The sequence below is a fragment of the Diceros bicornis genome, chromosome 17 (genome assembly GCF_020826845.1).
Source record: "Diceros bicornis minor isolate mBicDic1 chromosome 17, mDicBic1.mat.cur, whole genome shotgun sequence".
Taxonomy (NCBI): Eukaryota; Metazoa; Chordata; class Mammalia; order Perissodactyla; family Rhinocerotidae; genus Diceros; species Diceros bicornis.
In genome coordinates, this window is record NC_080756.1 from 17881081 (window position 1) to 17900782 (window position 19702).

A 19702-nucleotide genomic window follows, 5' to 3' on the forward strand; every position below is an offset into this window, starting at 1 on the left:
TCTCTGGGCCGTAGTTTCTTGACAAGAGATGAAACCTCCGGGTTCCTCAGGTAGAGGGAGCTGGGAGGACATTGCAAAGGAGAAAAGGTCTATGGCTTTTCAGACCCAGGCTTCAGCCTCTCCGTGAGCAACACTTCCCCGTTCCAGGGCCTCTCCAGTATCCACCCCTCGGTCCTTCATCCCCTCCCTGAAGCATTCCTGGGACTCCGGCCCTTGCCAGCCTCCTCCTGTCTCTCCATTCACAGGCCAGCACCCTGAGCCCACTTGGTGCCAGGCCGCGTGCACAGACACCCTCTGGAAACCTTCACGAGAAGCTGTCAACACCCAGAGGCCGAGGGTCAAGTTCCTGCCCCGCGAGAGTGCACAGTCCAGTGGTTCATTAAACTCAGTCTCCCCCCGCCACAGCCTGGCCTCACAGAGACCCCTTAGGAGATTCTGGGCAGAATCTTGAGATGAGTTAATCTCATAAAGCTTCGCCTACCCCAAAGGCTCACTCCCATCTCCATAGTGTTCTGTGACACACACACACATACACACACACACCAAGCACATACTCGCTTGTGCTCCCACTCCCTGCCTGGTTTTCCCCTGCTCCCTCTGGACCCAGCTCCGTACAAACAAGCAGACATGTCCTCAGCCCGGCTCGGCTTCACTAAACCTACCCAGACACCACCATCCTGTGGCCCTTGCAGGTGGAATTGGCTGTTGCTCTCCCGTGAGGGGGGAGACATTCTTTCTGGCTCCCTGCTGCACTTTCAGAACCATTACTCTGACCAGTGTCCTCCCCCAAAAACACATCCTCTGATTCCTAGAGAAAAAACAAAAGGCATGATTTGTTTTCTTGATCTTGGAATTCGAACGCTTGTAATCGTAACAAAAGCCATTTCACACCTCTGCGGGGAATGTAATACTTTAAAAGAAAGTCAAATGATAAAAGACAAGGAAGCAACATATATGACAACCAACAGGCTACTTTCCTGAATAGAAGAATGCATAAGAAAGACAAGCAATACAACAGAAACGTGGGCAACAGACATGGATAGTATGAGCTACAGCTACGTAGTGCCTACTTTCCGTGGGCCTGGCTAGGTTCCAAGCTCTTTGCAGCCAACAACCCATTTAGTTCTCACGATACCCCTGCAGCATAGTGTGGGTTATTACCTCCATTTTAAGAGAGGAAACTGAGGCATAACGAATTTAAGTAAATGGCCCAAAGTCGCATAGCTAGTCTGTAGAAAAGCCAGGATTTGAACCTTGACAGTTTGAACCACTAGATTCCTTACAAAAAGAAGAAAAGAAATTAAGAAAATCAAATAGCAAATATGAAAAAAAAATGCTCAACCTCACTCAAAGAAATATGACCAGAATAGCAAGGAAAAGCCATTTTCACCTGTCAGATGGTCAAAGACTAACAGTGTTTGTGGGTGTGTGGGTAACAGAAAGTTCTGTCCTTTTTTCGTGGGGTCATCGATTGGCATGTCCTCTTCCCTTCTTGTGTTCCTATGGCTGGACTAATCATAAAATTTGGAAAATACCAGATTAACAGGAGAAAAACCCAGTTTAATCTGTACGTACTGGAGATCATAAAGAAACGATGCTCGGAGAGTGAACAAAGCAGGCAGTATATATATCTTTTACATAAAGAAATGGTAAATTTGTGAAGAATTGACAGGACAAAGAAACTTAGATTTGAGGTATGTAGTTAGTGAGGAATTTAAGCCGAGTTTAGGCTTGAGGTGGTAAATTAGCAAGGCTTGTTTAGGCAGGATTCTCGGCCCTGAATTCCCTAGCTCTGGTGATAAGGATGCAGGGAGAACACCTTTCACATTGGAGATTCATTTTCTGCTTTCAGGGGATCAGAGACAGGAGGGTCAGAATGCCCTTTTTGCTCCTCAAGTAACTTTAATTCAAAATAATCAAAATGCCATTGTGGGGTATTTTGGGGTGGCCTTCCCTGGGCCCCAAGAATAGCTATCAAAATTAAAGACATGTGTCCTTACCTCAATAAACAAAACAAATTAAATGAATCCACTTGTCCTTGACCAAGTACCTCCACTGCCAGGAACTCATTCTACAGATGCTCTCACCAAAAGTGCACACGGACGTGTGGTCCCTGCTGCCATAATTTTATGTTAGTGAAAAACAGGAAACAACATATATGCCCATCAATGGGAAGTAATTAGATGAATTAAGCTACATACGTTCGGAGGAATGCTACTTACTGAAAAGAATAAAATCCTTTATATACTGATTGAGTTTTTACCTTTATGTGTTGATTGCAGAAATCACTGCAGTTTTTGAAAAGCCTGTGAGGCTCATGCCGTCCAGCGATACTGCCATCCAGCCATCTACCCCCTCCCCTGTGGCCGGTCCCTGCTGGCCCACAGTCAGCTCCCGACCTCCTGACCACCCCCTCACGCTCCCCAGGGACTCTGGCCCTGGTTCCTGGTGCCCCTCTCCACCCTGGCACCCTCATGCTCCTGCAGATGACCTGCCCAGCATCTGCGCCTGATCCTCCCTTAGCTCCTCAAGTCCAGTGACTTTCACTTCCATCCTTTTTCTCTTGTCTCTGCCCGTGGCCACACTCTAGACCCTAAACTGCTCCATCTCTAAAGACGTCAACTCTGCTCTCACACCACAGGACCGTTCAATACTCTCTCACTCTCAGCAGATGGGTTCTTCAGCCACAGCAGCATGCCCAGTCCTGAACCCAACTCTTCCATTTGCTCCCCGCCCACCACCCTCCTTCAGGCTTTCTTTCCAGCTTGGACTCCTCATTCTCTGACCTCTGACCCTTCAGTCTCCTCCACCTGGATAAACCCCCAGCCCTGTTCAGCCTAAACACTGAACTTCTCTGCTCAAGATCTAAACTGCAGAGCACCACTGAAGAAAACCATATCCTCAAGATCTGGTGTCACCACCAGTGCCCAGTCCCCAGGCTCAGCTGCATCCTCTTTGCTACTGGGCACTTCTCTCTGCCCTTGGTCAGCAAGCTCTCCCAGTCCTCCCTGTTGCCCTTGCAAACCTTCTCTACTCTCTTCTTCACTGAGAAAATCAAGGCCATCTTGATTCCTTCCCCCACTCAAACTTACCTCCCCACCTACCCTTTCTCCCTCTCTCCAGGCTCTGAGGACAGACCGCAGCTCCACCCGTGCCCTGGACGCCAGCTTCTCTCTCCTCCTCAGATATCGTATTCCATTCATTGGTCACCACTGCCTAATACTACCCCCCTCTCTTTCTCCCGTCCCTCTGACTGTCTTCCCATTTGGCTGCAAGCACTTTCATTGGAGCTGTGGGGTAGAAGCCAGATGTCAATGGGCCGAGGTTTGAATGGGATGAGGCAGTGGAAACAGTGAGTGCCAACTGCAATTTCTCATGGTCTGGCACTCAGGGAAAGCGAGATGGGCAGTTAACTGGAATGGAAAGCAAGCTAAAGGAAAGGATTATTGTAGGATAAATATACTTGAGCATGTGTGTTGGGTGAGGAAAGGGAGATAGACCGCAAGGGGAGATGTTAAATATGAGAGAGAGAGAAAGGGGAGCTAATTAATGGAGCAAGAGGGTGGGGGTTAAGAATCCAGGTGGGGCCAGCCTGGGTGCAGGGGAGGAACAACTCCACATCTATGGCAGGAAGGAGCCAGGGGTGGACAAGGAGACATATTCAAAGGTGGGCAGAGGAAGCTAGTTCAGAGAAGCTTCTACAGACCTTATGAGAATGGCCATTTCTGCTTCTAGGGGTGATAAAAACAACATTTTGTGGGGATGTTCTGACCAAATTCTCTGCACCAATCATCCTGTGCATGTACTTTCCCTGGTCTGAGTGTGCATGACAGCTACTCTCCCTAGAAGAGATCAGCAGACTCAGGGGAACCAGGAAACACAGGGGTGAAAGACATCTGGTGAACTCAGACTGCCACTTCCTAGCCACACGGCCTTGTAGCTAACCTCTGTGAGACTCAGTTTCTCCTTCCATAAAATGGGGAATTAATAGTGTCTATCTCATGGGTTTTTTAATTATTGAAGAAGATAATGTATAAAATGTACTTAAAGACTAAAGACTCAAAAAATGGAGTAGCTGCTGCTGCTGTTGTTACCATGGCGGATGACCCTCGGAACATCTGCTGTGCTCTTGCCAATTGCTATCTTCTCTTTCTGGGAGGAGCCCAAGGAGACTGGGACTCCAGACACTACCCCCCTTGACTTGTCCCTCATTTGATGACTCTGTGCTACTGGGGGGTCTACAGGGTCTTACATTACCTGTGATGGTGCCGCCACCTCCCACCCTGCTCCCATCCCCCTGTCCCCATGGTTCTGCCCTCTTTCCTTAGGTGGTCCTCACCCACCTCTTTCTGGCTGTCTGTATCCTGGCATTTCCCCTGCTGAACTTTCTGGGCTTGAGGAATTGGATGTGCAAAATTTGGCTCCCCTACTTCTTGGCGAGGTTCAGTGTGATGTACAATGAACAGATGGCAAGCCAGAAGCGGGAGCTCTTCAGCAACCTGCAGGAGTTTGTGGGCCCCTCCGGGAAGCTCTCCCTGCTGGAGCTGGGCTGTGGCTCCAGGGCCAACTTCAAGTTCTACCTGCTGGGGTGCACGGTGATTGTATTGACCCCAACCCCAACTTTGACAAGTTCTTGATCAAGAGCATTGCCGAGAACCAACACCTGCAGTTCGAGCGCTTCCTGGTGGGTGTCGGGGAGGACATGCACCAGGTGGCCGATGGCTCCATGGATGTGGTGGTCTGCACCCTGGTCCTGTGCTCCGTGGAGAACCAGGAGCGGACCCTCCAGGAAGTGTGCATAGTGCTGAGGCTGGTGAGTGAGGAGAGGTGGGAGAGACCCATCTACACTGTGTGCTAAGCTGGGTACCTGTGGGCTTCAGGCACGGCGCCCACCAAGGGTGACCTTGGGCTGGTGACTTCACATTCCTTTATTCGTTTAGTTATTCAACAAACATTTAGAGAATGTTGACTACGTGCAGCAACACAGTATTTCCGGGGTGAGAAACTGGTCTCAGAGAGGTTACATGCCTTGCACAAAAGCACATAGCTTACAGAAATGGCAGAGACACAACTAAAATTCGGACGCCTTAACCTCTAGGTTAAGAAGGTCCGAGATCTCACCATGCCACGGCTCTAGTGGCTTCCAACCTGGTGTTTTGTAAGACATCACAGAGTCCAGTTCTCTAAAGATGAGAACAATGAATCCCCCCAGGGTGTGCCAGAACATCTCCCTTCTCCAACAAATGAGAGCTTGTAAGAACACAGATAGCCATCTTTATTTGTGGCATGTGTTCTTCAGTTTTTACAAGGGAGCCACGGGAGTTAGCTACATACCATTCTCTAGGCCTTTTCTCCAGTGGAAAAACGAAAAAGTACGCTGGGAGAGACAGGGAGAATCGGGAAAAGCAGTCTCTCCAAAGACATTGCCCATGGCTTCGCCTCGCGGCTTCGAACACTGTTAACTTTCAGTGTTTCTTACTTCACTGTCTTTAGTTACAAAGAAAATTATAAGTTGTTCCAAAGAATTCAAAAATTAAAGAACACAGAGGGAAAAATGAAAGTTCTTCCTTCGCTTCGCCAAATCCCACTCCCCCTACCTGTCCCAGTAGGTCGCTACTGTTAATGGGTATCCGGCCAATGGTTTTCTTTTTGAAATACCTCCCTGGTATTTGGAAGTTTTTCTATCTATCTCAAGTTAACTAACAGTTACTTTCGTATTTCATGTTATATTTGAACCTGCACTTCACTATCAACACACCAAGATTATGTAGTTATATGACCCCCTGCAGCTTAGAACACACCTATCACACTTTTTATTTCTCCATCCTTATCCCCTCTTTCCTCTCAACCCCATCAGTCTCTTTCCATCCCATATCCTGGGTTTGGTTGAAATAATCTGTAATTTTAGTTTCAACCTATTACTAAGGATTTTCCCTCTTGTTTTCTATTTCAAAGCTCTTTTCTTTTTTTTTTTTAAATATATGTGTTTTGTTTGTATTTATTTATTTATTTATGAGGAAGATCAGCCCTGAGCTAACATCCATGCTAATCCTCCTCTTTTTGCTGAGGAAGACCGGCTCTGAGCTAACATCTATTGCCAATCCTCCTCCTTTTTTTTCCCCAAAGCCCCAGTAGATAGTTGTATGTCATAGTTGCACATCCTTCTAGTTGCTGTATGTGGGACACCCCCTCAGCGTGGCCGGAGAAGCGGTGCGTCGGTGCGCACCCGGGATCCAAACCCGGGCCACCAGTAGCGGAGCGTGCACACTTAACTGCTAAGCCGTGGGGTCGGCCCCTCAAAGATCTTTTCTAATTTACAACATAGCTTAAAATCAGTTAATCATCATGCATTTATTTACTATAGATTTTACTAGATTTATTGCTCTCCACTGTTTCCTATGCTCTTTGTCTTCCCCTATCTTGATGTGTTTTTGGTTTTATTTTTTAAATTTAATTTTCATTTGTCTTAACTACCGTCTTGAATAGTTTCCTGAGAAATGGTTCATGGAGATATCCTGGCAGATCTGAAAATGTCTGTCTTCTACCCTCATGATTAATAATATTTTGGCCAAGATTCTTGGATGATTCCTTTCCCCCAGAAGTTCTGAGCATTGTTCCATGGTCCTGGGCTTTCCAAGTTACAGATGATACCTTCAGTGCCAGTCTGATTCTCTTTCCTTTTCAGGTAACCTGTTTTTGTTGTTGATGGTTTTTATGCCTGGAAGTTTTTAGGATTTTCCTTTTTTTTTTTTTTGAGTTCTGAAATTTCACCAGGATATGACTAAGTGTGTACCTTGTTTTCTTTAAATCTTTCTAGGCATTCAAAGAACCCTTTTTATGTTAATACTCAAGTCTTTCTTTAGCTCAGAGAAGTTTTCTTCTGTTTTTTCTTTCTTTATTGGTTCTCCTCTGTTCTTTTCTCTTCTTCTGGACCAACTGTTATTCAGATATAGGATCTCCTAGCTTTGGCATCCTTGCTCTTATCTTTTCACTCATAATTTCCATTTCTTTATATTTTTGTTCCATGTTGCAAGATAATTCCTCCATTTGATCTTCTGGATGACTTCCTCTATCTTTCAGTAGTATTTCTTCTACTTTTCATTTATTTTAAATTCTCTATTAAATTTTAAATTCAGGATTTTTTTAAATTGCCAAAACCTCTTTCTTATTCCCAGATCATTCCTTAGCAATATGTTGTTGAATCCCCATAGAAGTATTTTTGTTGTTGTACATTGTTTTTAAGTTCTATCTCATTTGTTCTATTGAATTTTCCTCAGTAGAAGGCACTTGTTCTGATCCTTCAAATCGGTGTCCTCCCTTTTGGCTGGCAGCAGGACTCTCTCATCTGAAGAATGGGGAGAGCCTTTGGGTTCTTTGGCTGCTCCAGGTGTGAACAAATAAGGGCAATTTTCTCCCAGCTCAGGCAAACAGAGTGGGTCCCTTCTAGGGTGGCCATTGTCAGTAGGGGTAGGGGGCTTCTCTCCAGATCTTTCGCAGAGTGGCCCGGGCTGGGTCCTTTCCTTGTCCTGAGGGAGTGGATCTACCTGCTCAGGTGCCTCAGGGGGTCTTGGCTCTGCTAGACAAACAAGCTTCCCCCCAGGCCTTTGGATCCAGGATTCTAAGAACTAGAAGCTTCTGATGTGTCTGCTCTAGGCTCCGGCAAGAAACCAAACTTCCCCACCCACCCTCAGTAGCTGCTTGGCTTTTTATCCTGTTGGTTGAGTATCCCAGCAGGACAATGGGGAAAAGAGAGTCACTCTTCTCCACTCTGACCACCATTTTCCCTATATGCGCCAGAGATAGATAGGTAGATGATAGATAGATAGATAGATAGATAGATAGATAGATAGATAGATAGATAGATAAATAGATAGATGGATGGATAGATAGATAGATAGATAGATAGATAAATTTTTATCGAAGGTATACATGCTCATGGTTTAGAGTTGAACCACAAGTCCAGTGATGAAAAATAGCAACTCTCAGCCACACACAATTTCTACTCCCCAAAAGCTACTGCATTTAAGTTTTAATCTTTTATTTTTAAAATTTATATATGTATATCTCTAGCTAACGTGTTTATCCTGCTACTTCTTGATTTTTCAGGTTTAGGTATTAACTATTGTCTTCCCACTCTGGAAAGTGAGAATTTACTCTCTTTCACAACCACCCCACAGCCACCACCTTTCCCATCTTCCCTCCTCCTGATAGAAATATTTCATTAATCGACGTTCACAGCTAAGCCTGTAGTATACTTCACTTACTTTTGGAACCATGCAATATACTTCCTTACTTTCGGTTTTCCCAGAGTTAATAACTATCTATGTATCTATATATAGTCATGAGATAGATAGAGATAGAGGCAGAGGCAGAGGCAGAGGCAGAGGTAGAGATAGAGACAGAGACAGAGACAGAGATGATAGAGATCCCTAAATCATCCCAGACTGTCCCACATTTGCCTAAACCTCTCAGTGTGTTCAAACATGTCAAATAGCCTATCAATTTCATCCCCTGGAGCCACTTTTCCCAGGCACTCTCCCAGGTTCCCATCAGGACTAGGTAATCCCCAGGCCTGCTGCACTGCTCTCCTCCTGGGCCTTCCCTTTATCATCATCCTGGGAATGCCCTTCTTTCTCTCTTGCAGTGGAACTCCCTGTTGCCTGCATTCACTCTCTTCCTCTTTCTTAGTTTACCCCCTAGTTTTGGTAGAGCATATCCTCTGGTAGCTTTCTGAGAAAGGTGAAGTGTTGAGAAAGTGCCTGTCTGAATACTTTTTATTCTCAAAACTCATTCACAGTTTGGACATGTGTAGAATTCTGAGTTGGAAAATGTTTTCCCTCAAAATTTTGAAGGTATCTATTGTCTTCTAGCTGCCATGTTACTGCTGGGAAGCCTGAAGCCATTCTGCTTCTAGATTCTTTATATGAAACCTTTCTTCTCCTCTCTAGAAGTTTGTTGAATCTTCTCTGTCCCCAGTGAAATGAATTGATAATGTCTGTTGGGGATTTAATCAGCCATTTTAATCTGCGAACTCATGTCTTTCAGTTCTGGAAATTTTTCTGGGATTATTTCTTTGATTCTTTTTCTTGTATTTTTCTGTGTTCTCTCCTTCTGGGACCCTTTTTTCTTTTTGTGGTGAGGAAGATTGGCTGTGAGCTAACATCCATTGCCAATCCTCCTTTTTTTGCTGAAGAAGATTAGCTCTGAGCTAACGTCTGTGTTCATCTTCCTCTATTTTGTATGTGGGTCACCACCACAGCATCGCTGACTAGCGGTGTAGGTCCGTGCCTGGGATCCAAACATGTGAACCGGACCACCAAAGTGGAACGTGCAAACTTAACCACTATGCCACCATGCCAGCCCAAGGGACTCTTCCTATTTAAATGCTGGACCTCCTGAACTGGTTCTCCAATTTTCTTATCTTTGCTTTCCTATTTCCCATATCTTTGCCCTTTTTCTACATTTTCTAGTTTTCCTTCATATTCTCTTCAAAACTTTTTACTAAATTTTTCATTTCAGCTATCATAGTTTTAATTTCCAAGGGTTGGTTTTGTTTTCTGACTATGCCTTTTTTATTGCATTCTATTCTTGTTTCAAGGAAGAAATATCTTCTCTTTCTCTTTGAAAATATTAATAAAAGAGATTTTTTCTTTTAGTGTTTTCATCTCCCTGCTTAGTCTCTGCTTCCTCCAGATTTTTTTTTCCCCGTTTGTTGTCTGAGCTCCAGTTTTTGTGTTAGAGGCTCTTCTCAGATGACTATTGGTCCATGGCTGACTACTCACATTTCCAGGGGTAGTGCTAACAGCAGGTTGGGAGCTCCATGAGCATGGGTGAGGATGTCAACACTGGACTCACCATAGAGTGAACTAGCTGAGCTGTTCACATGGAGAAAATCCAATGTCTGTGTTTTGGGTCTTTCATTTGCAGCTGGTCAGAATTATCTTCCAAATTTCTGCCTGGAATCTAGAAGCCTGGCTTCTAGCATTCTGGAAACCAAATAAGAGCGCTGGGGATCTCAGCATTCAGTTGTAAACTTTCTCTTACTCCCCATCTTTTCAGTAAAGTGTCTTTACCCCACTGTGCCTTGTTACAAAGACCCTCTGTTTAACCACTTCCAGAGAATAAGGCTCGAGTCCTCTGCTGAAGTGGGGAGGGACAGTATCTCGTGTTCTGAATGGAGGAGGGATTCCAAGTCCAATGGCTTATTAAATAGACTTCAACCAATCTTCCAGGTTTTTTTAGATCAACTTTATTGCAGATAATCCAATGCATCCATTTTATGTATGCAGTTGGACCTGTTTTGATAAATGTATACACTCACATAGCCACCACCAAAATGAAGATGTAGAACATTACCCATTACCCCCCGAGGATTCTCTTGTGCCTCTTTACAGTCAATGCCCACAACCCCAGGCCCCCAGCAAACACTCGTCTATTTTCTGTCACCATAGAACAGATTCGTCTTTTCTAGAATTTCACGTAAATAGAATTATGCAACAGGTACTCTTTAGTGTCTGGCTTCTTTTGATCAACATAAATTTTTTGAGATTCACCCATGTTGTTGCATGGATCAGTTTTCATTTCTTTTTATTGCTGAGTAGCATTCCATTGTATGAATATAGCACAACTTATACCTTTTATGGACATTTGAGTTGTTTCCAATTTTTGGCTATTATGATTACAGCTGATATGAACACTCTTGTACACATGTTTTTACGGACATATATTTTCATTTCTCTTGGGTAAATAAATGCTAGAAGTGGAATTGCTGGGTCATATAGTAAGTGTATGTTTAACTTTATAAGAAACTGCAATGCAGTTTTCCAAAGTGCTTATGCACTTTTACTATTCTGCCAGCAATATATGAACATTCTAGTTGCTCCACATACTAACACGATATTGTCAGTCATTCTAAGGGGGGTTTGGTGGATCTCATAGTGGTTTAATTTGATTCCCCTGCTAATTAATAATGTTAAGCATGTTTTCATGTGCTTCTTGGCCATTCATATATCTTATTCTGTAATGTGTATGATCAAATATTTTACCCATTTTTTTAACTAATTTTTTTTTTGAGGAAGTTTGTCCCTGAGCTAATATCTGTTGCAATCTTCCTCCTTTTTTCCTTTTTTTCTCCCCAAAGCCCCAGTGGATAGTTGTATGTCATAGTTGTACATCCTTCTAGTTGCTCCATGTGGGTCACCGCCTCAGCATGGCTTGATGAGCGGTACGTAGGTCCACACCCAGGATCCGAACCGGCAAACTTCAGGCTGCCGAAGCAGAGAGGGTGAACTTAACCACTATGCCACCACACCGGCCCCATATTTTACCCATTTTTAAATTGGGCTGTCATCTTATTGAGTTGTGAGTGTTCTTTATATATTCTGCATTCAAGTCCATTGTCAAACATATGAATTATAAGTGTTTTCTAGCAGTGTGGCTTGCGTTTTCATTTTCCTAATGGTGACTTTTGAAAAGCAAGAAGTTTTATTTTGATGAAGTCCAACTTATCAATGTTTTTTCTTTTATGCTTCATGCTTTTTGTGTCTTATCAAAGAAATCTCTCTCTACTCCAAGATTGTAAAGATTTTCTCTTATGTTTTCTTCTGGAAGTTATATGGTTTTAGCTTTTATGTTAAGGTCTATGATCCATTTACAGTTAATTCTTGGGTAATGCATTAAGTACTTTTTTTTTTTTTTTTACTGGATATCCAGTTCCTCCAGGACCATTTGTTGAAGAGACTATTCTTTCTCCATGGAATTGCTTTTTCGCTTTTGTCAAATATCAATTGACCATATGAATGTGGATCTGTTTCTAGATTCTCTTCTGTTCCATTGATCTATGTGTCTGTCCTTTTGCCAAGATCATAGTGTCTTGATTACTGTAGCTTTATATTAAGTCTTGAAATTAGCATAAGTAGCATAAGTCCTCCAACATTAAGCTTTATTAGGGTGAGTTTAGTCTGTTAGTCTTTAGTTACTCTGTTTAGTTCTGTTAGTCTTTATTCAGGACTAGTTTAGGCCTTCCACTAGGGCGTGACCCTTCTGGGGTCTCTGCTGGATGCCCCAGGTGTTCAGTAAGGACTCTCTTCTCTGACTGGTTGTAACTTGAACGAGGTCTGAAATTGCTCCTCTTACGCCTCCCCAGTCCTTCTTTGCCTAGCCTCATGGAGCGTTACTCTACACGTATGAGACTCATGATTCAACAGAAGACTCAAGAGAGCCCATGAAAATGTCTGAAGCTCTCTCCGTGTAGCTCCCTTCTTTCTCACAGCTGGCTTAAGATTCAACTTTCTTGGGTCCAAGTTAGTGTATTAAAAATCCTACAGTTCTCCTCCTCTGTATCTCCTTTATTACTCACACAGGACGCTTCACTTCTGACACTTTAGGTCGCCAAATGTGGGGGCGGTTTCCTCACACTAAGCAATTCTGCCACACCGGCTGGGTGTCCTACAATTTAACTCAATTCTGACATTTATCTACCTGGAGATAGCATCAGATCCACAGATTAAGGGCTCAGTCCCGCAAGACTGCCCCCCTACTTCAGATGCCAAAAGCAAGTCCAGGTTGTTACCTGTGCTTTTGACTGATTGGCTATAAATCAGAGGTTCCCACAACACCCTCCTCAGGTTCGATTAATTTTCTAGAGTGGCTCAAAGAACTCAGGGAAACACTTACTTACATCTACCAGTTTATTAAGGAATATGATAGAGGATACAGATGAACAGCCAAATGAAGAGATGTATGGGGCAAAGTGTGGGCGCAGGAGCCTCTGTCCCCATGGAGTTGGGCACATCACCCTCCCGGTTCATTGATGTGTTCATCAACCTGGAAGCACCTCAAACCCCCTACTCTTGGGGTTTTCTGGAGGCGTCCTCACGTAGGCATGATCAATTATTAACTCCATTTCCAGCCCTTCTCCCCTCTCTGGAGGAAGCGGAATGGGGCTGAAAATTCCAGGCTTCTAATCATGGCTTTCTGGTGACCAGCCTCATCCAGTAGCCATCCAGGAACCCACCCAGAGTCGCCTCATTAGAACAAAAGATGCTGCCAGTCCTCTTATCATTTAGGAATTTACAAGCATTTTAGGAGCCCTGTGTCAGGGACAGGGTCAAAGACAAATATTAGAACAAGAGATGCTCCTAGTGTGCTTATCACTTAGGAAATTACAAGGGTTTTAGGGGCCCTGCAGCAGGAACCGGGTGCAGAGACCAATATATATATTTTCCATTATCTCACAGTTAGTCCCACTTGTTCTACCTTCTAGTTTCCAAAGTGTTTTGCAATCCTCTCCCTTGCTGTTTTCCTTGTCTTATGTACAGTCAGTTCTGCTATAACATAACACATGCATTCCTAAAAATCGCCACACTATGCAAAATCATGCAACAAAATGACAGGGCTTCTGGGGGGAACATATGGGGTCAGGGGCACAATACTCAAAATCTATATCAGTGACATTAAAAAAAGTAGGTACCTAATAAAAACGGTAACACAGTTTTACACATATTAAATGGTTGCGAAATACTTAATGACTACAATAAATAAGACATTTTACCTGGAAAAAGACTTGAAGTTTGCTTGTGGACATGGGTATCAGAAGGGTTGCAGGATGTGAGTTATGGTGAAGTTTCTGTAAGTTATTGTGAGTTAGTGGCAGGAGGAGGGTTACCTGAAACCCAACGGAGAGCTATAACACCTGTGTGGACGGGTGTAGGTAGTGAACTGAGGCAGCTGGGATGCTTGAGTTGTGTGCATTTTGGGTATTCCTACGTGGCTCAGGTTAGGCTGGGCGCAGTTTTCTGCGTTCCCCCACGTTCCTCACAGACAAAGTAGTGCATAAGCAAATGTGAAATTCACGTTATGCTCAGATCATCCCATAATATATCAACCATGTTGAAACGAATTCTCATTTTCAAAACAAGCAACTGATTGTATTTGTATCTAAATAAATAAATGAACAAACAAACTTCACTGCAGCTTTAGCAGGTTTCAGAAGGGAGCAGAGTTAAATATGTGTGTTCAATCTGCCATATTTAACTGGAAGCCATCATTTCTTTCTTTCCTGGGTGTCTCCCCACGGAGACCTGAGATCTTCCGGGGTAAGGACTGTCTTCATTTCCCCACTGTCTAGCACAGCATCTGACCCTCATTAGGTTCTCACTAATGTTTGTTAAACAGAGTTGAAATGAAAGGCCATTTAATGCATCAAATGGACAAAATATTTGTGTGAATTTATAAAATGACTATTTTAAGTAGATTCCCATCTCTGGGAGATGCCCTTGACTTCATGGAACACACAGCTGCCAAATGTTCTAGCTGGAATTTCTCCAGTCAGCAATTCCTCAGCCCCACTAGACACTTCCTATTCGAGACCTGACAAGAGGGAGCCAGAACGCTCTGGAAGAGGCCACTTTCTCTCAGCCAACATTGCAGTTCCCACAGGCCCACTGTCCAGGGAGCTGTCTCTTCCTCATATCTCTGTGTACATAGAACTGAAGAGAAAGCATGTAGGCCCTGCGAGGGCCTCCGCATTCGGGGGCTCGAGGCCTGCTCTTAGTCAGACAGGTTCCAGTAAGGAGACAATAGTCAGACCAGTTATTTGAATAGAGAGAAGTCAATGTAAAGAATTATTAACTAGATACAGAGTTGTTCACTGGGGAATTGAAAGGGTGAACAGAGAACTCTAAGATGTCACGGAGCTGGCACTGGTGGAAGGAGCCGCCATAACTAGAGCTGAGGGAACAAGGGACGAGGTTAGAACCACTAGAACTGAGAGACTTAGAGGAGGGGCCCCTGAAACGCAGGCCCCTGGGGGGGTGGGGGGCGCTGGTGTCTCGAGTGGGAGAGCACCACGAAGCGGATTCTCCAAGTGCTGGGAAAACTGCCACCTGGAGTCAGCTGCTGCTACAGGGAGGCACTGCTGCCGCCAGGGTGAAGACACGGCTGGGGCAAAGCTCACAGGAACAGCCAGCGGACAGGAAGCCCACGGAAACCCGACACCCTGCACGCTCCCTCTGGCGCCCCCTATTGGCATATCCTAACCGAGCCAGCGGGCAACTCCACACCACAAAGCAGAGCATTAAGTGAGGGTTTGGAGCCAACACACCGTAACTTAACTATAACACTCGTCAACCGGGAATCCCATCCACCCCACATCACATTTTTCCTGAGCTGACTAAACTAACCTGTTGTTTTGGCATTTGCCCCCACCTCACCCCTTGGCCTCTCAGTGAGGGCCTCAGCAGCACAGCCCCTGAAATAATCCGCTTTGTTGTGGGTTGAAGTAAGATGCCCTGGTGTTGGATTTCTTCCTGAGTCGTACAATAAAAATATCTTTGTATCTTCCATTCTTGCCATCACTCCCCATATACAGCAGGTACCCCTTACGTGTTTCTTGAATAAAACCAAACTCATATTCAAATATATCCTGATTAAATCAAGATATGTTTTTGCCTACTGAAGTATTGGCTATTTTGTGTGTGTGTGTGTGTGTGTTGTGTGTGTGTGTGTGTGAGAGAGAGAGAGGAAGATCAGCCCTGAGCTAACATCCGATGCCAATCCTCCTCTTTTTGCTGAGGAAGGTTGGCCCTGGGCTAACATCCGTGCCCATCTTCCTCTACTTTATATGCCACACCGCCACAGCATGGCTTGACAAGCCGTGTATCGGTCCGCGCCTAGGATCCAAACTGGCGAACCCGGGGCCCCTGAAGCAGAGCGCGTGAACTTAACAGGGCTAACATCTGTGCCCATCTTCCTCTACTTTATATGGGACGCCGCCACAGCATGGCTTGACAAGCAGTGCGTTGGTGCGCGCCCGGGATTCGAACCTGGGCCGCCAGTAGCAGAGCGCATGCACTTAACCGCTGCGCCACTGGGCCGGCCCCCTCAGCTATTTTTTAAAACAATAATATGCCAATGTCGTTAGAGCGTGGCATTCAAATTCGATCAACTCTTTAGAAAACAATTAGTGAAAAACCAATTTCACTGTGATAAAGATGTTCATCACAGCACTGATTATATAGCATGAGAGAGAGAGAGAAAGCAGCCCACATGTGCTACAATAGAGGAGTAGTTAAGTTATGAAACAGTCCCTCATTAGTATAATATGCCTATATTTAAAATCAGAGCTATGGAGGGCCGGCCCCGTGGCTTAGTGGTTAAGTGCGCGCGCTCTGCTACTGGCGGCCCGGGTTCGGATCCTGGGCGCGCACGGACGCACCGCTTCTCCGGCCATGCTGAGGCCATGTCCCACATACAGCCACTAGAAGGATGTGCAACTATGACATATGGCTATCTACTGGGGCTTTGGGGAAAAAAAAAAAAGGAGGAGGACTGGCAATAGATGTTAGCTCAAAGCAGGTCTTCCTCAAAAAAAGAGGAGGATTAGCACAGATGTTAGCTCAGGGCTGATCTTCCTCACAAAAAAAAAAAATTAAAAATTAAAAAAAAAATCAGAGTTATAGAAATAGTGTTGTTCTATGAAAAAAATACTTATCTTCAGGAAGGTGGATAGCAAATAAGACTTCGGGATCAGAGATACCCGGATTCCAGTCCTAGCTCTAGCTCATTAGAAGTGTAACTTTGGACAGTCTCCCTGAGCCTTGATTTCTTTGTCTCTAATATCAGGACAATGCCTATTTTGCAAGATTACATTAACAATTAAATAAGAAAGAGAAAACAACCTATACAGAGCCTGGCCCATACTAGGCATTTCATAAGTAGTGAATGTTTTTATTATTGCCTTAAGTAAACACGCAGGATGGAAAGGTGTAGCAACATCATAGCTGTAATTATGTTTGAAAGAAAACAGATGCACTGAGGAGGGAAACTAAAAGGAAATACACTAAAATACTAAATAATGGTTGGTTTCCAGTGGTAAAATTCTGGATGACTTTTCTCTTTCTCTGTTTTCCAAATATGGTACTTTAAAAATGGCAAAACATATATCATTTTTAAGGACAAGTTTTGAGCAAAACTTCCCAAAGATCAGGAAAAGTAATGATTCATTGGTCAGTAAAAAGCCCAAAATGTTGCCTGCCTACCTGCCTGCATGATTCAGTCCCAAAGCTACCAGATGAGGCCAAGGAAAGCAGGCAACCATGCCAGGGCGTCATGGGAGCAGTGTTTGTACCAACACAGAAGAGGGCTCTGTGCTGGGGGCAATGGCCACGAGGGGAGATGGGTTATACACACAGGGATGATGGAAGGGGCACTAGAATGAACCATGTGGTGTAGGATTGGTACTGAAGGTATCAGTGTGGGTGATACCTTCAGTACCAATGACGGGTACTGTGACTGGGCTGAAGGTATCAGCCATGAGTGGCCTTCAAGATAGACAGATAAAAAAGCATAGGTATAAATCATGTATGTATGTATACACATACACATATATATGTACCTATATTTCCTAACTTTCTCCATTGATGATGTCTTAGATTCTGTAAAACATTATGTTTACTCAATAGATCATATATTTCCATTAAAAGTTTCTTCATTTCCATATTGTCCACTACCTGAACAGGTTTTAGAATCACTGGTCTAGAATGTTAAAGCTTGAAGGGCCACATTCTGTTCCTGGCTTCAGAGTCCAAAAATCACTGACAAGATTACAAAAGTTATGAGCATACTTAACGGCCAGATCTTGGTTTCTAAATACCCTTCTCCACTAAAAGAAACTAAGGTTCCCTGGAGAAATGGCTAATTCCAGGGCTGGGACAGAGATATCACAAGATGAGTCAGGACTATCTTGTTCCAGAAAGTTGGCAAGTGCTTACAAAAGGGAGGGGATGCATCAAAGGACACAGAAGCCAGCTTGAAGGGGCTCCCAGTGGCCAAAGCTGGGACAATCTGAGCATCAAAATAAATAATGAATAAAATAGGAATCCTTGAGTCTATACTAACATAAATAAATGTGGAGAAGAAAAAGAGTTGTTGTTTTTTTTATATATAATTTTATTTATTTATTTTTCCCCCAAAGCCCCAGTAGACAGTTGTATGTCATAGCTGCACATCCTTCTAGTGGCTGTATGTGGGACGCGGCCTCAGCATGGCCGGAGAAACGGTGCGTCAGTGCGCGCCCGGGATCCGAACCCGGGCCGCCAGTAGCGGAGCTCGCGCACTTAACGGCTAAGCCACGGGCCGGCCAGAAAAAGGGTTTTTTTCATGCAGAAGATGCCAACCAATAAATGTAGAGGGAATAAAGGATTTGGCAGCCATCATAGTAATAATTAAGCCTCGAAACATCAGTGATACTAGAACTAGTGGGAGGAAGTTTGATGAGGATCAGGATATTTACATGGTCTCAAAGGATCTCTCCACAAACTGCATTTCAATTACAAAGAGGAAAAAAGTAATTTACAGTGAAGAAGCCTGGCAGACACCGTCTTAATCAAGTCACCAAAGTTAACATCACCAGTAATGAGACAAATTGAAATGGAAACGCCTGATAGGATACAGTAGGAAGAACGCAGCATCGCGTCTGTGATATTTCTGCCAAAAATGCATACCCTGAATCTGATCATGAGGAAACAGCAGACAAACCCAAAATAACTAGCTTACCATCCTCAAAAGTGTCAAGGTCATGAAAATCAAGACCGAGGACCTGTCCCACATGAAAGGAGACTAAGAAGTCATGACAACCAAGTACAACCACACACGATTCTGAATTGGGTCCTTTTGCTGTAAAGGACATTATTGAGACAACTGGTAAATCTTGAACGGAGTCTGCGGATTGGACGGCAGTAATGTATCAGCATTAATATCCTGATTCTGATGGTTGTAACGTGGTTAAGTGAGCAAAAATGTTTCTGTTTGTAGGAAATACACATAAAATATTTGGGGATAAGGGGACATCAGGTCAGCAACTTACTCTCAAATAGTTCAGGAAAAGAAGTTCTTTGTACTATTCTTGCCACTTTTTCATAAGTTAGAAATGATTCAAAAGAAAATAAAGTCCAAAAAGTTTATTTCAGCTGTGGCCAAAAGCTCTGACTCTTTCTTTATCTCACTAGAAACAAAGGCTGCAGCCAGTTCTGTCGGCCAAACCTGTTTGTCCTGACAGTCAGGGACAGACTGCCAGGCGTGGGCTGGGCAAACAGCTCTCCGTCCAGGGGATCAGACGGGAGCGGTGGAGTGGCGGCTTCCGGCCTTACGCAGGAACCTCAGCACTGAGCACTTGGGAGGAGGTCGGAAGCTTATGGGCTCTGGGGCTTGGGGTAGGAGGAGAAGCAAACCCCACTAGGGCCAAGCCAGTCCTATCAGGCCCTGAAGGCTCAGAGAACGAGAAGCCCAGAGAAGAGAAGGGGAGAGGGAAGAGAGGACAGCCTTTGATGTCTGGCATTGTCATTGTTGATTTATAAATACGTATTTAATCCATAGATAGTCACCATACTCTGTTGTCTTTGGACCTCTATGCCACTTCCCCGGCGTTGTGTCCCCAGGAGCTGGTGCGGTAGCCAGGGAACCAGGAGAGGGCTGCCCTGGAAGCAAACGCCCTGCAGCTGGTCACTGAGGGTTTATGAGGTTTGTTTTTTCCACCCAGCATAGCTGCTGCTTCATTTTTTGCCCATTTTAACAGGTTCCATGTTTTCCCTGAGATAGTCCTACAAATGTCAAGAACGGAGAGAAAATAAACGTTCGTTGGTGAGCATCTCCTCTGTGCAACCGTGAGCCGCTATAAGGCAAGCGCCGTGCAAGGTCACCCCCG

The 19702-nt window shown here is 44.4% G+C and overlaps 1 pseudogene; it reads left to right on the top strand.

The window, feature by feature from the left end:
- The first annotated feature begins 2317 nt into the window (after window positions 1–2317).
- LOC131416574 (N6-adenosine-methyltransferase TMT1A-like) lies at window positions 2318–19451 on the top strand (annotated as a pseudogene).
- The last annotated feature ends 251 nt before the right edge of the window (window positions 19452–19702 follow it).